We start from the raw sequence: 15,111 nt of genomic DNA, 5'->3' as shown, positions 1-15,111 counted from the left end.
ATTCTTCCATCTGTTCATAGAAAATAAGCCGCCGAGGATAAAAATACTTCCACGTGGCTTTATGTTACAACACACACAACACTCAGACAGGACAATCGGCAGATGCGCCGCCGCCACGACCAGTGCTAAGAAGTGGCGGTGGTGGCAAAAGCTCGCCGCGATGCCCCACGATTTGTTTCTGGAAGTGTCCGCGAGAGGGCGGCACACAGATGTGCAAAGGGATGACGGGTTGCTGGGGGAACTGCAGAATGGGTTTCGGAAACACAGGAGGTTGGAAGACAATCTGTTCTCACATACGCAGTGCATCGAAATAGCAGAAAAGGAACTCAGGCCCCTGTGGCTAGCATTTTTGGATATCAAGGGAGCGTATGATAGCGTGGTTCAAGAAGACTTGTGGGGAATACTATACACACTGGGTGTGGAAGTTGGAGTCACTAATCTTTTAAAGGAAATCTATAAATGTAACAAGGTAGTTATAAAGTGGGGAAAACAGGTATCCAAGCCCACAGAGGTGAAACGGGGACTTAGGCAGGGGTGTCCACTGTCACCGTTGTTATTCATGATGTACCTACAAGGATTAGACGCCAAATTAGAGGGAAGTAGACTTGGCTTCAACCTCTCTTTAGTCAAATAAGGAAAACTCATTGATCAGGCACTACCAGCACTATGTACGCAGATGATATAGTGCTAATAGCCGACAACAAGGAAGATTTGCAGAGATTCATGGACATCTGCGGTAATGAGGGAGATAGGTTAGATTTTAGATTCAGTAAGGAAAAATCAGCAGTCATGTTTTTTAAGGATAACGAAGGTAGTGAGCTTAGAATACAGGAGGTCACGCTAGAGATAACAGATAAATTCAAATATCTGGGCGTATGGATAAGCAATGGGACCGAGTACCTAAGGGAACACGAAATAAAATATACGTGACGACTAAAGGTAACAGGAATGCAGCAGTGATGAAAAATAGGGCACTGTGGAATTACAATAAGTATGATGTTGTGAGAGGAATATGGAAAGGGGTCATGGTTCCTGGGCTGACGTTCGGCAATGCGGCCTTGTGCATGAGATCAGAAGTTCAAGCAAGATTAGAAATTAAGCAACGTGGAATAGGTAGGCTTGCTTTAGGAGCTCACGGGAATACACCAAATCAGGGAGTACAAGGTGATATGGGATGGACATCATTTGACGGCAGGGAAGCTAGCAGCAAGATAAAATTTGAGAAGCGATTGAGAGAAATGGGGGAGGGGCGTTGGGCTAGGAAGGTTTTCGGCTACTTGTACATGAAGAATGTCGATACAAAATGGAGGAAGCCAACCAGGAAATTGACTGGTAAATACTTAGAAAACAGCAGGTGGCCAAACTAAGAAGAACTATTGGTTAAGAAGAAAGTGAAGGAAACGGAGACTGACATGTGGAGAATTGGCATAATTAAGAAGTCCACACTAGAGATCTATCGAACATTTAAGCAGGAAATTGCCAAAGAAAGCATCTATGATAATACTCGCGGTGGTTCTCTACTATTTGAGGCCAGGACGGGAGTATTGCGATCCAAGACATATCGGGCCAAATACGAAGGGGTAGACACAGTATGCAGTGCGTGTGGAGAAAAAGAAGAAACTGCCGAACACTTGATAATGCTCTGTAAAGGGCTTCACCCTGTAGTTAAGGATGATGGCGCAGAGTTTTTCGAAGCACTGGGGTTTAGGTACAGGGAGGGCAAAATAGACTTTAGGTGGGTAGACTTAACTAGAACGAGGTTATCTGATTGGTGGCTAAAGTCAAGGCACGAGTGAAAATTGAACCCTTCACTGCAAAGTACGAATCCTCAACCTCACTATTTAAAAGAAAAAAAAAGATAAATATAATAGTTAGTTCACTAAGTATTACGGCTAGGTGGCGTTAGCCGCCGCCCGATCTAAAGGGTACAGTCACATCCATCCATCCATCCATCCATCCATCCATCCATCCATCCATCCATCCATCCATCCATCCATCCATCCATCCATCCATCCATCCATCCATCCATCCATCCATCCATCCATCCATCCATCCATCCATCCATCCATCCATCCATCCATCCATCCATCCATCCATCCATCCATCCATCCATCCATCCATCCATCCATCCATCCATCCATCCATCCATCCATCCATCCATCCAAGGGTGGATTGCGCACTCTTAGAGTCTTATCCTGGCTGTGACACAAGTGCTATAGATAATAGGGATAAATGCTGGCGTTCCGTTTAAGAAGCATATCCATGTTGCTTAGAGCGCAAGTAATGAGGGCGTAATATGTTTGCAAGCGATCGCTACGTTAAACATGCGGTTCCGTACAGCCGCGACGGTGCGCTGTTGCTAGTGGCCCACTTTTGCGGCCAATCCGTCAGGCAGGCTCGTCAAAAATTATCTTAGAGTGCCGTTCAGTTCATACGTCAATTCGAGTTCACGCAGTTTTCTGTAGCACGGGAACGATTACGCAAGGAGTCGTCGATGCACAGTCGATCAGCTGACGCCACCACCCTTCGCACTGCGGCAAGTAAGAGAACATTTAGCAGTTCCTGTCATTTGGGAAAGTACTTTGGTGTGATGTACATTCATTCAACGATTAAGAATTCATACGGCGAAAGCGGCACGGGGCGTGCGTCTGTGCGTCCTAACTGTGTCTATGCGAGTTGACCGGTTGATCATCCTTCCGCAGCCATCTTGGATTGCACGGTGCGCCACCTATAGCCCGCGGGCATTGCGAATAGAGCACGGGGCTGTTTCGCAACTTGCGTCTGCTCTTGTTTTCGCCGTAGTGCTGGCGATTGAAGCAGCAAGCACTTCATGGCGGTTCGGTGACGCGTCCGATAAGTGGAGAGAAATTCGCAGTTGTTTTTTCTAAGTGTTCAATGCGCAAATGCCCCTAATATTTAGCTCAATCGTGGTTTCGTACGCGTCAGTTGCACCTGGTTGCGCAGAAAACTGCGCATAAGAGTCGGGCTTTGCGCTACTCAAAACTGCGTCGACAGGCGGCGCTGCGTGTCGGCAAAACTAAAGTTTGACGTCTATAGCGATGCCCTGTCCATGGTACGTACTTCTACCATTTAGTGCATACTTCTTTAGTAGTGAAGCATCTTAAAGCGTGGGTAAATCGTCACCTGAATGTATGCATGTATGTAGTAACCACCTCACAGCCTATCCTTGGAGTGAATGATGATGAGTGGGGTGAAGCTTCGGAGGGTTTCATCGGCAAACCGTGAATCATCCGCTGGCCGCGTCCATCTGTCGTCTGTCTGTCTATTTGACGCATGGACGGACGGAGGGGCAGTCGGACGCATGGACGGACGTACGAACAGGTGGACGAATGGACGGATGGAAGTAAGCACGAACGAACGGACGGAAGCGCGGATGGACTGGCGGATGTTTAGCCCAACTCATCATCATTCATTTCGTGGATATGCAGTGGCTTTTTAAATGCGAAGCTTTCTTTAGCGAACTTCTGCGAACTTGAGCGTATCTATCTATATAGCCGCTTACGTTTAGGGGCTTTCCTGGTCACCCCTTTAATATGGCGTGAACCAAGGTTAGCATGGCAGGGTAAGATGGTTTGACGAATATGACGCACTGGTCGAGACATGAAGAATCTCGTAATCCCGTCGGGTACGTCGTCAAACACTTCCCTCCAGTCATTGGCACATACTAACGGGCGGGTGTGTGCCACTGGTATCTGCCACAGGTGATCGACGCTTATAGTATCTGTCCAGGAAGGACGAGACCACACGTGGGCGATTTTTAACGCGCGAGCGTTAAGAAATACCAGACATCAGTAGCAACGACCGGACGAATACAAAGAATATATGTTAGAGTCCCAGCTGGAATCGAACCCAAGGATTTTGCGTGGCAGTAAAGCATTCTACCACAGAGCTACGCGAGGTCTCGGAAGTACTTTTAAATAGACGCTAATTTTCGTGAAACGTCAATAGTGGTTACAGTGCTGCCTATAGCAATCTTATAAACATTACATATGTACTCCTTCGATACAGCCTTCACGTCAGATTAACGTCAATTGTGATTAGTTGCCATGCGCTGAAGTTGATTTATGTAGCAGTGGCCAGGGCCAGCATCTTTGCGAGCGCTTCATATATACCAGACTCTGGCGTTGGTAAAATACATGTTCCAGTTGGCACTGTTGCGCATGTGCAAACAGCTGGTTATATGAACCTCTGCCACTCTTCAATATATGTCCGTGCGTGCAAGCTTTCTACATATATTTAGCGTCATTTCATGACGTGTCACCGAATAAAAAAAGTGCAACATGGTCGCCTTCCCTCCGCATGCTTCGCATAACGTCGGTTCTCGGATAGGTGGGATCTCCAGACTTTTTTATTGTATCATGTTACTCGAGAAGTTTGAATTGTGAGTTACTACGATGTAATCGGATAAAGTTGAAACTGGCCTGTGAAGCTTTCGCATTTGACTGCATTACGTGTAATGAGCAGCATACTTTAAACCAAGAGCAATTATGCGCGTGAAATGTTTTCGAAATTTCTTCTCCCCCACTGCGAGTCCTGAGGGAACACCCGCAGTAACATGTGTGCCTTTTTTAAATAGGTGGCCAGCTTTAAACCACGAAGTCATTAGGAATAAGTCATTTTTTTTCAAGCAATCCCACAAAGACGCGCGGGCGCTCGGAGCACTATGGGAAAAGTTGGTACGCTGAGAGAACCGGCTTTTGCTCCGCCCGCTGCTCGTTTGTGCCGTGCGAGCACAAAACAAAAATAACATGCCACCGCTTGTTGAATAGGGTCCGAACGCACCTGCATATATATCTACGTATGAAATGTGAAATGAATAACGCAGTCAGTTTAGGTATCACTGGAAGGGTGTACATCGAACCGAACATAGAGAATAAGCGGCACGAGAGTTGTTGCATACCGATACATATGGTCAAAACATGCTGGAACACTGAATTCATAGTTATTCAACGATTAACTGTTTGTTCACGGTTCGGCTGGGCCGTTAACACAAGACTGCAGAGGAGTGTTAAGACTATAGGATTTAAAAAAAAATATGGACGGCAAACGCTGAAAAAAGGAAAAGTAAACACATTCTAAACGTAATTAAAGACGAAGAAATGCAAGTAGAATTCACTTGCGAGATACGTCGCTCTGATAATTTGCATTTTCTTGTAATATGCTTAAATGTCTCTTCAGAGTATGTTTGCTGGCACTGTATATTCCGCATTAAGGGAGACCATTGTTGAATTTCACGTCGGCGCATTCAAATATTGTTTATTGAGGAGTAATGATATCGTACTTACGCTCGGAGAAGAAAAAAAAAACAAAAAAAAACTTTGGCACAGTACATGAGCAGTAGTTTCCAGCTGCAAGAATGAGCGGTGTCCTATGTCATATTGCATCATTCACACTGCACATTCGCACATTCAGTGTGAGCTCATTCACACTGCAAACAAAAAATAATTAGGACGACCTTCACCCGCTAAGAAATAAGAAATATTGCAGTTATTTCATGCGTAAGTTCTACACAGTCTGAAAGTAAATTTAAGTCAATTAACCTTCGCGATCATTACCACATAAACAAACTTAATTTTATTAAATCCACTGTAAACGCGCGCCTCGGTTGTTAGTCTTTTTTGTACCACTTTGTGAGATTCGCGATGCACCCCGATTTTATTGCATATGTTTCTTAACACGAGCGACAACCGTTCAGTAGTGAGTAAGTGTTGCCGGTGTGCATATTTCTTTCCTGGTCGTACTTCTTGCCCTGTAGGCTTTATTCCAACCTGCAGTTACAGTGCCAAGGGAAGTTGGTAAGATGCATATGCTGCGAGCGGCACGCACTGGTCTAATCCATGTATTCTATTTTAAGAAGTTGTACTTACTTTTAAAGCACTCTTTAAATCTACCAGAAAGGTACAATTAATTTATTCATAGACAGAGTCAAAGGACATTGAATCCTAATGCATCCATGAACTTATGGACAGTGCTTCCAGCATTTAGGCAACCAAGTTGTACAGTTTTTCTTTTATTTATAACAAAGGCGGAATCACGCTAAATGATAATAATAATTAACTTCTGAGCCACTCAGCTGTTTTATCAGGGGGACACGTGCAAATCGTAGACAGGCCATCGCACCCAAACATTGCAGTTTGTCACGCAGTAATATAAGTGGTATAGGTGTTTTCTGGTAATATATCACACCATGCCGAGTTCACTTGATCTGAGAAGCGCTGGCACGATGTAAACAGTTGAAATAAAGGCCTGCACACTCGTCACGGCGGCGGCTGCGGCGTACCAACTTTTCCCATCAGCACTTGCGCGCCCGTTGGCGGCGCTAGTGTGCTTGAAAAAAGGTCTATTAGATGTTCTGATGCCCGATGGTAATGTGCGCTTGTACCACGCAATATCACTGTGGTATTATATGTTGCATTACAAAGCCTGTACACAGGGCACGTGTGTTTGTAAAGCAGGGACGTTTTTTTTTTTTTTTTTTTTCACTGCAAGTTCAAGCACAGAATTTTTTCAGAGTATTTACCAGCGGACACTCGGCTGTGTTCCAAAACACCTGCTTGCCAGGCAAACGGTGCAATCCTCAATCGGATCCGCGAATTTTCATTATTTTCTTTATTCGCATATTGCTCGATTTTTCGTTCACATACAAGATGATGACTTTTCGCTCACAACCAAAGGCGCCGACACCCGAATGTCTGCGAAACGAACTGTTTTAACCCGTTAAAATTACAAATGGGCATGCGTAGCGAGGGCACCTACAGTCTATGACACTCATAGCAAGTGTGCTGATATGATAGTTGAAAGAATGTGAGCTACACACGCATATTTTGACAGCTTGCGCTGAAAGCCAGCGAGTAGAATTCAAAACTGTATTATCGACCCGATCATGCCTTGGATCGCGTACTGTGGCGCCATCGCTTGCAGGATTCGCTAAGCTAGATTGATTCGGAGATGCGCCCTCTGCTAAAATAGCGAGAAAGCACAGAGCGCGTTCGGAGATGTCAATGGCGGGGAGTCATAAATGCACCTGATGTCACGTCACTCACGCTTCCCAAAATAATTAAGTCATATTACCTAAACACCTAAATAACTCATTTATACGCTTGAATACCTCGATGAATTCCCTAAAAATGACTGATCTATTCGTACAATTGCTTCACGCTAAGATGTTGCGGTTATTTCATTTATCATAATTGTCTTCTTCGTTTTCACAGGAGTTATAATGAACTTCATTGTGCCCACATAGCATAAACATTGATTAAATATTGTGAAATACTGAAGTAGGAATTGTTGGGTGAGTTAGTTGACATCAAAAAGGTACATTATAGCGCCACCTCGGAAAAGGCGCGAAAGAACTACGTACTATAGGCAGCATAAAGGTCGAGTGCTAAACTTAACCTATTCATTTGAAAAAAGAAAATAAATAAATGAAAGCCACAGATGGCAACTATCTGCGTATGCGTGCATCCATATCGGCAAAAAGGTGGTCACACTTGCATATTTAAGGGCTGCATCTGGGAGTGCAGGTAAGTGTGCCTTTTGTTTTGTTCTTCAAGAATAATTCATGATAACGGGCTCGGTTATTGAGACGACATATGCACTCTCAGATGCGTTCTAACACTCGAAAGCAACCTGTAGCTTCGTTGCCGATGCAGAACGCAGTGAGAAAACTCAAGCTTCTATTTTTTTTTTAATTTTCAAGATAATTTACTCTTCGATGTTGAAAATGAATAAAGGGCAGCTATAACTGACAAGCGTATTCATAAAAGATAACATTCCAACTGACATGAAAAATTATTTACACTATTGGTAAACAACAACAAAATACAAGGAACCATGACTTTGTTATAGAGTGCAAATTAACAAGAAAATGTTCATACGAAAATTTCTTACATTATCATCATTACCCTGACTACGCCCACTGCAGGACAAAGACTTCTCTCGTGTTCAGCCAGGCAACTCGGTCCTGTGCATGCTGCTGCCACTTTATACCCGCGAACTTCCTAATCTCATCTGCCCACCAAACTTTCTGTCTCCCACTCACCTGCTTGCCTTCTCTGGGAATTCAGTCAGTTACACTTGATATGTAGCGATGGCATAGTGCTTAGAGAATCAACCTCGCGTGCATGTGGTCCGTGGCTCGAATGCTGGTGCCGTGCAATTCCCCACCATATTAAAAAAAATGGCAGCATATCCACGGGGTCAATGATGGAAAGAGGGGCAAAGCATCCGTCCGTTCACTCGTTCTTGCTTCCGTCCGTTCATGTGCCCGTCTGTGTGACCATCCGTGCGTCCATCCGCCCGTCCGTGCGTGCGTCTGTTCGTGCGTCCGCACGTCAATCCATGCGTCCTTCCACGCATCTATCTGTGTGTCCGTTCATGCATCTAGTCAACACTCCAAGTACCACCATCTCGCATCTTTTCATCATATATTCCGCATATAGAAGCACCGCCATCCAGCGGACATTCCAAGGACTAAACGAGAGGTGGCACACGCACACTTTCTTACGGCTTGCGCTTCGTGTCTACTTCCCACCTTTAACCACCTCGAGTTCATGGTATATACTAGTTCACTGTATACATGGCACTGCGGCCCAACGCTCGCTAAACCTTTCTGAAACCAAGGAGGTTATGCCCAGCGAGTATGACGTAGCAACCCTTTCTTGTCAGATAGTGCTCAATGTACATGCCAATGACTGCTAATGGGGAATGAGAGACAGGAGAATTTGGCTTTTAGTTAACGCGCACGCTGCGAATTTTTCATTGTTCAACAACGCACAGGAGAAATGTCCACCGGCACCACCTTGAAGGTCAAAGCGTAAGACATGTTACGTACTACGACGAGGGACGGACGGGTGCCGTTTTAAAAGAGCACTGGCATCAAATTTACTCATGCCAAGATTTTTGCGTCAGCGAGTAGCTATAGACCCCGTAGCAACGATTCGCGACCTAAAACGCAACTGAGAGATGAATAACTATATCTTTTATTGATTTATATTACTGGAACCTAGCAGTAATCAAAAATGGCCGGCAATCCCGCCATTTTTAGCACTGGGAGCACCAGCAGTAGCGCTACCTCGCGGTCACCTCCAGATCACGCCACAGCTGACCACTCCCCAGAGAAAAGAGGGACGTCAGGCTCAGCTGCTCCACAAACATTTCGTCTGCTAGGCGGACACATTCAGTCATGCCTTGTCACCTGCATTGCTGTCGTCGCCGTACAAAGTGTCGACTCGGGTTCAATAGGATAGATAGTCTGGAGCTTGGAATCCTCGCAATTCGTGACGTGCGAATTATTTTTGCTTCGATCGACCTTTTGCAGAACAGTTATTTCGAAATGGACGCCGTTCCAAGCAGCCCTGCAGAGGTGCCCGAGGATGCACGCTTCAGCCATGTTCGCTCGTGTGTCTCAGCTATTTTGGTGTGTTTTGGCATGCAAAGCATTCAGGTATACGCAGAGGGGTCAATGCAATATAGTTATCGCGAATGAACATCAGCGGAGAAACAGATTACGTTTCCTGCTGGTCAGGTTCTTTTCTGTGCCTCCAGATGGCCCCACCTATCCAGCGTCTCTCGGTTAACATGGTATTACCACTTTTACGTGGACGCAAAGTCCACAGATGAACTAAAATGGAACGATACCTGCGTGTTACTTGTTAGCGATGATATCTGCCTACATGCTCTTCCACTTTTGATAGTTTGTGGTCGTGTTGATGTGTAACACATACGTGATATCAAAAGACACCCTCATTGCGCTTTTTCCGTGCTTCGAAATGAACGACTGCAACTCACCTGCAACTCACAACGATTTCCCGACATGCTGACCGACAAGCACACGTTTAAGCATGCTCTTTTCTATCGCCATTCTTTTAAATGTAGTTTTTATCTGGATAACTTCACGAAATTATTCAGACCAGTGCGATGAAGATCAGACGCGACGAGCCACGGCCGGGCTAGACTACACCTGCGCGCGCTAGCCCGGCCACAGAACACCTACCGTGAACGAGCGAGCGCGTTTCTGCACTTCGGCGCCAGGCGGCGCCACGATAAGAACACTCGGATCGTACACATCATCGCTACTATGTAGGGCATCGTCTCTCAGGATGGTATTTGTGGAATCTTTTGATTGATACGGGGGGTTTAACGTCCAAAAACCACTATATGATTATGAGACACGCCGTATTGACAGACTCCGGAAACGTGCACCCAAAGCACACGGGCCTACAACATTTTCGCCTCCATCAAAAATGCAGCCACCGCAGCCGGGATTTGATCCCGCGACCTGCGGGTCAGCAGCCGAGTACCTTAGCCACTAGACCACCACGGAGGGGCTATTTGTGGAATGTTTCACACCCATGGAGGAAGGAAAACTGAGGAGAGGCCCTCGCTATCCAAGCGGCAGCATAAAAAAATGGCAGCATATCCACGGGGAGAATGATGGAGAGTGGGGCGAAGAATTCGTCCATCCATTCGTTCTTGCTTCCGTCCGTCCATGCGTCCGTCAGTGTGACCGTCCATGCGTCCATCAGCCCGTCCGTGCGTGCGTCTGTTCCTGCGTCCGTCCCTGCGTTCGTCCATGCATCCGCCCCTGCGTCCGTTCATGCGTCCATCCATGCATCTGTCTATGTGTCCGTTCGTCCATCTATTCAACACTCCAAGTACCACCATCTCGCATCTTTTCATCATATATTCCCCATATGGAAGCACCGCCATCCAGCGGACATTCCAAGGACTAAACGAGAGGTGGCACACGCACACTTTCTTACGGCTTGCGCTTCGGGTCCACTTCCCACCTTTAACCACCTCGAATTCATGGTATATACTAGTTCACTGTATTCATGGCACTGCGGCCGAACGCTCGCTAAACCTTTCGAAAACCAAGGAGGTTACGCCCAGCGAGTATGACATAGCAAACATTTTGGGGCGAAGATCCTTGTTTAGAAAAAGTTTATTTACAGCATGTACAGAACACAAAGGCTTCATACCATTCCAGTTACAGGGCACATACACTTCGGCACATCTATATTTGACGACTAACATGGCTACGTTACAGTGGCTTGGGCGTCCCTCGTACTACGTAACCACCAGTGGCACATACCCGAAATAGGTATAACATTTGACCTCCAAGGTGGTGCCGGTGAGACATTTCTTCTGTGCTGTGAGACATTTCTTTTTGTTTAACAATAAAAAATAGTGCTCAATGTACATGCCAATGGCTGCTAATGGGGAATGAGAGACAGGAGCATTCGGCTTTTAGTTACCGCGCAGGCTGCAATCACCATTAGCAGCCATTGGCATGTACATTGAGCACTATCTGACAAGAAAGGGTTGCTACGTTATACTCGCTGGGTGTAACCTCCTTAGTTTTAGAAAGGTTTAGCGAGCGTTGAGCCGCAGTGCCATGAATACAATGAACTTGTATATACCATGAATGAACTCGAGGTGGTTAACCTCCCCGTCCCGTCGTGGGAGTGGCCCATTGGTGTTGCCCCCTAAGGGGGATTGAGCGCCGCCTCCGAATATTAATAAAGTTCTTTGCCTGCCTGCCTACCTCTCGTTTAGTCATTGGAATGTCCGCTGGATGGCGGTGCTTCTATATGGGGAATATATGATGAAAAGATGAGAGATGGTGGTACTTGGAGTGTTGAATAGATGGGCGAACGGACATATAGACAGATGCATGGATGGACGCATGAACGGACGCAGGGGCGGCTGCATGGACGAACGCAGGGACGGACGCACGAACAGACGCACACGACGTGCTGATGGACGCATGGATGGACGGAATCAAGAACGAATGAACGGAAGAATTCTTCGCCCCACTCTCCATCATTCACTCCGTGGATATGCTGCCATTTTTTTTTTCGCAATGGTTGCTATGGCAATGTGGTCACGCTGTTGATGCCCCGTCATGGCCCCTTCATCTCGCGTCATCGGCAAATCACACCTTTGATCGGCTTGTTGTCTGTGAATCTGCATTTTTATGAGATCGTTGTGTTCGCGGATCACGTAAGGTTTCAGATGTTCATCCTACAGTGAGCGTATGTCCTCACGGTTGCGTGCGCAGCATTCAGCGTGCCATCGCGAGGGGTTTTCGAAGCCCACGACAGCTTCTCCGAAAAGCTTCGCGCCGCAACTTCGCTGTTTGCCATCCACACCGTGCTGGTTCACTCCTTATCGGTGAAAGGATACATTTCCGATAACAGAACGACACCTTGGGCGGCTCGTAAAGTTAGGGACAGTGGTGACCCATTTCCGTGCGCGACGGTGACGATTGGAAAGCTTTGGCCCGGTGCTCCCACTGAACGCTGCATCGTCAAGAGTAGAAACGATGTGTTTAACCCAATTGTGTTTGACACAAGAAGGTGATTTTCGAAGCTGCTTGACGTGTTCAGATTCCATTATGTTTTGTGCGAGGAGGTTTTATATGGACCGAAGTTCTCTTCGAAGCGTTCGTACCGGGACGTCCACCCCGCCCCACTGTAGCTTGACTGAATTGCCGCCACGTTGGTGCGATTGTATGAAACTCTATGGTGCGAATGTTATGACGCACAGATGCAAGGAATAATCTGAAGGTGCAACATGCTTCTATGGAGAAAGGCCAATGCAGATGGCACTGTTAATTTATGTCGCGTCCCCTTAACTTACCGGTTCACATTAAAAAAAAAAAAACGTCCACGGCGATTACTTTATCGAGTTGCACAGTTTTTTCTTGCACTCAGCTCAATAGGCTTGAAGCACGTAACTGAAAGCTTATTTGAAAAGCTCAATAGCAACGCTTGCACTCAATAAAACTTTGTTCTATTTCCTTTACACTCGCATGGGCAATATAACGACGTATATACATGCAGTCAATTTACATGTCTGTTTATAAAGGTAGGACATGTAAATCTGCCGCGCGAGTATTGTTGTGGTTTCTCATGGCAGTAGGAACGGCATCCTCGTGAAGGCGAACTGCCACTGGCGCCGCCCGATTAAAGTGCTCTGGTGGGAAGTGTCTTGCGCAAACAAAAGACCTATTCGTTGGTTCCCAATCGCGTTTGGCTGGGTCGAATGGCCTCAACTCTGAGTCTCCTTCGACGGGGATCTTTGGGAAACCTGCACGAAAGCAATTATAAATGTACGCGAATCCGCTGACATTATTGACACATGGACAAATAGTCAAGAATAAACTGAAACACATATGATATCACGACGCGGACAGAGCGAACGAAAGAAGAAACTCCGGGGCTAGCTGCGCCGTGTTGTCAGCATGGTGGTTAATTGCGCTGCGTTTTATTGTGTTCAAGAACTGTCACCAAGAGCTGTTGATAAACCCTAGGAACATTACGCTGACACATGCAGTATCGTGCATTATGTTCTGCGAGGACACTCTCGATCAAACCGTACGTCGATCACAGAAAATTGAACACGCTCACCTGTGGAAGCTGACGCCTGGCTCCCGTTTTATTGAGGGCATCGCAGCTTCTTAGCCGATGCAATGAGATGTATCGCTTTCCGGCTCGGTCAGCAGGCGATATCGTCTCCTAGCAACCAGATGAGCGTGCCCACAAGTGCAAGGAGGAGCGCTCCTACTCTTCCCTACTTCCGGCTTCACAAAATGTGACGTCATGGCCTCCCCTCACTTTTTTCCTTCTTCCATGATCACACCGAACACGTAGCACTAGTGTTGTTGTCGCAGGGCAGTCTATTTTTCGTTTTTTTTTCCTCCTTAGCTTTCCTACGCTGTTTGACATCGAATCAAAATAACTTCCACGCGACGGATGCCGTTCAAGTTTGACCAAGGAGACCTATGCATACCAAGCGATCGAATGATGGGCATATCTCGGTCTTGAAATTTGATGTCAATGCTCCTTTAAGGAACTTGGCTCCTAAAAATTATTCGCACGATGATGGATTTGCATAAAGAGCCCTGGGGTGTGGCCACACCGGTGATCACCACAGGTAACGCACTCGCTTTCCAGAGAAGCATTGGCCACCCTGGTGCACCAAATACTGGTACAGTATCTCACCACAACCTCCCACATGGGTACGCCAATTGAAAATTTGTTACACACTGTTACAAAAATATGTATTCGGCGCATCTCCAAAACAGCCCAGCCTTCATGCACCAGGCAAACTGCACCGCATGCGCGAGGAAAAAAAAAACGAAGTTGACACGGAGAGAATAAGTTCGAAAAGTACCAGATTTTCTCATTTGCTTGGTATCAAAAGAGCCGGACAAACCTGGGTGACCGAATAAACCATATGCCCGGTTTTCTAGCAGCAACACTGAAGAAGCTGCTGACTTGTGCATACCAAGCCAGGTATTTGAGCGTTTGATAGAAGAAAAAAAAATTTCAACCCTTCACTTTATCACACACAGGCAGAAAGGCAGGCCTGTCCAAGTTACTGCCTGGCCTATTACAGTTCACTGTGCAAAAATGAAAGGGGAAAGTAACAAAACGTATGCAAAGCATTCACGTGTACTTGAGATTGCGCGTGCTTTGTAAAATGGTGGTGAACGCGGATAGTGTGTCAGAAGTAGTAACACTTACATTTAGTTTATTCCATTCGCGTGTTGTTAGAGAGAAAAACGATATACCAAAGACTTCGCTGTTTGGATTGTGCTTGTGCTTATGGAGAAAGCCTAGGGCGTGACTTTGAAAGCGTGAGTTACTTACACATCTACCTTGTAGTTGCCATGCAGCAACTGTTACTGGAATCTCAGGCGCACCTCTCTTGCCTTAGTAGTTAGTTAATCAATGCCAAAATAAGCCAAGAGAATAGTGGGAATATATGTATGTTTAACCTTCTTGTGTACAGACTGTGTGGTATTGCGTTGTACTGCCTCTGATTTACGAATATCAGTTCGTGAACAAGGGAGCCAAACCACATTGTCATATTCTAATACCAGTCTTACGAACAGGGTGTATGCTCAAAGTCGATTCTAACGCGTCTTTTTAGGTAGAAAAGTATACGCAGCGTGGCCGCTGTGACGCTAGCTATGCGCGTATCTCATCTCAGATCAGCTGTTAATGCATTGCTGAGCCACTTATGCGGCATTCAATAGTAAATTTCACGCCAAAATCATGACCACCCAGCAAACGAATG

The sequence above is a fragment of the Rhipicephalus microplus genome, chromosome 4 (assembly GCF_043290135.1).
Source record: "Rhipicephalus microplus isolate Deutch F79 chromosome 4, USDA_Rmic, whole genome shotgun sequence".
In the NCBI taxonomy this organism is placed as follows: Eukaryota; Metazoa; Arthropoda; class Arachnida; order Ixodida; family Ixodidae; genus Rhipicephalus; species Rhipicephalus microplus.
This window is presented reverse-complemented; position numbering follows the sequence as displayed.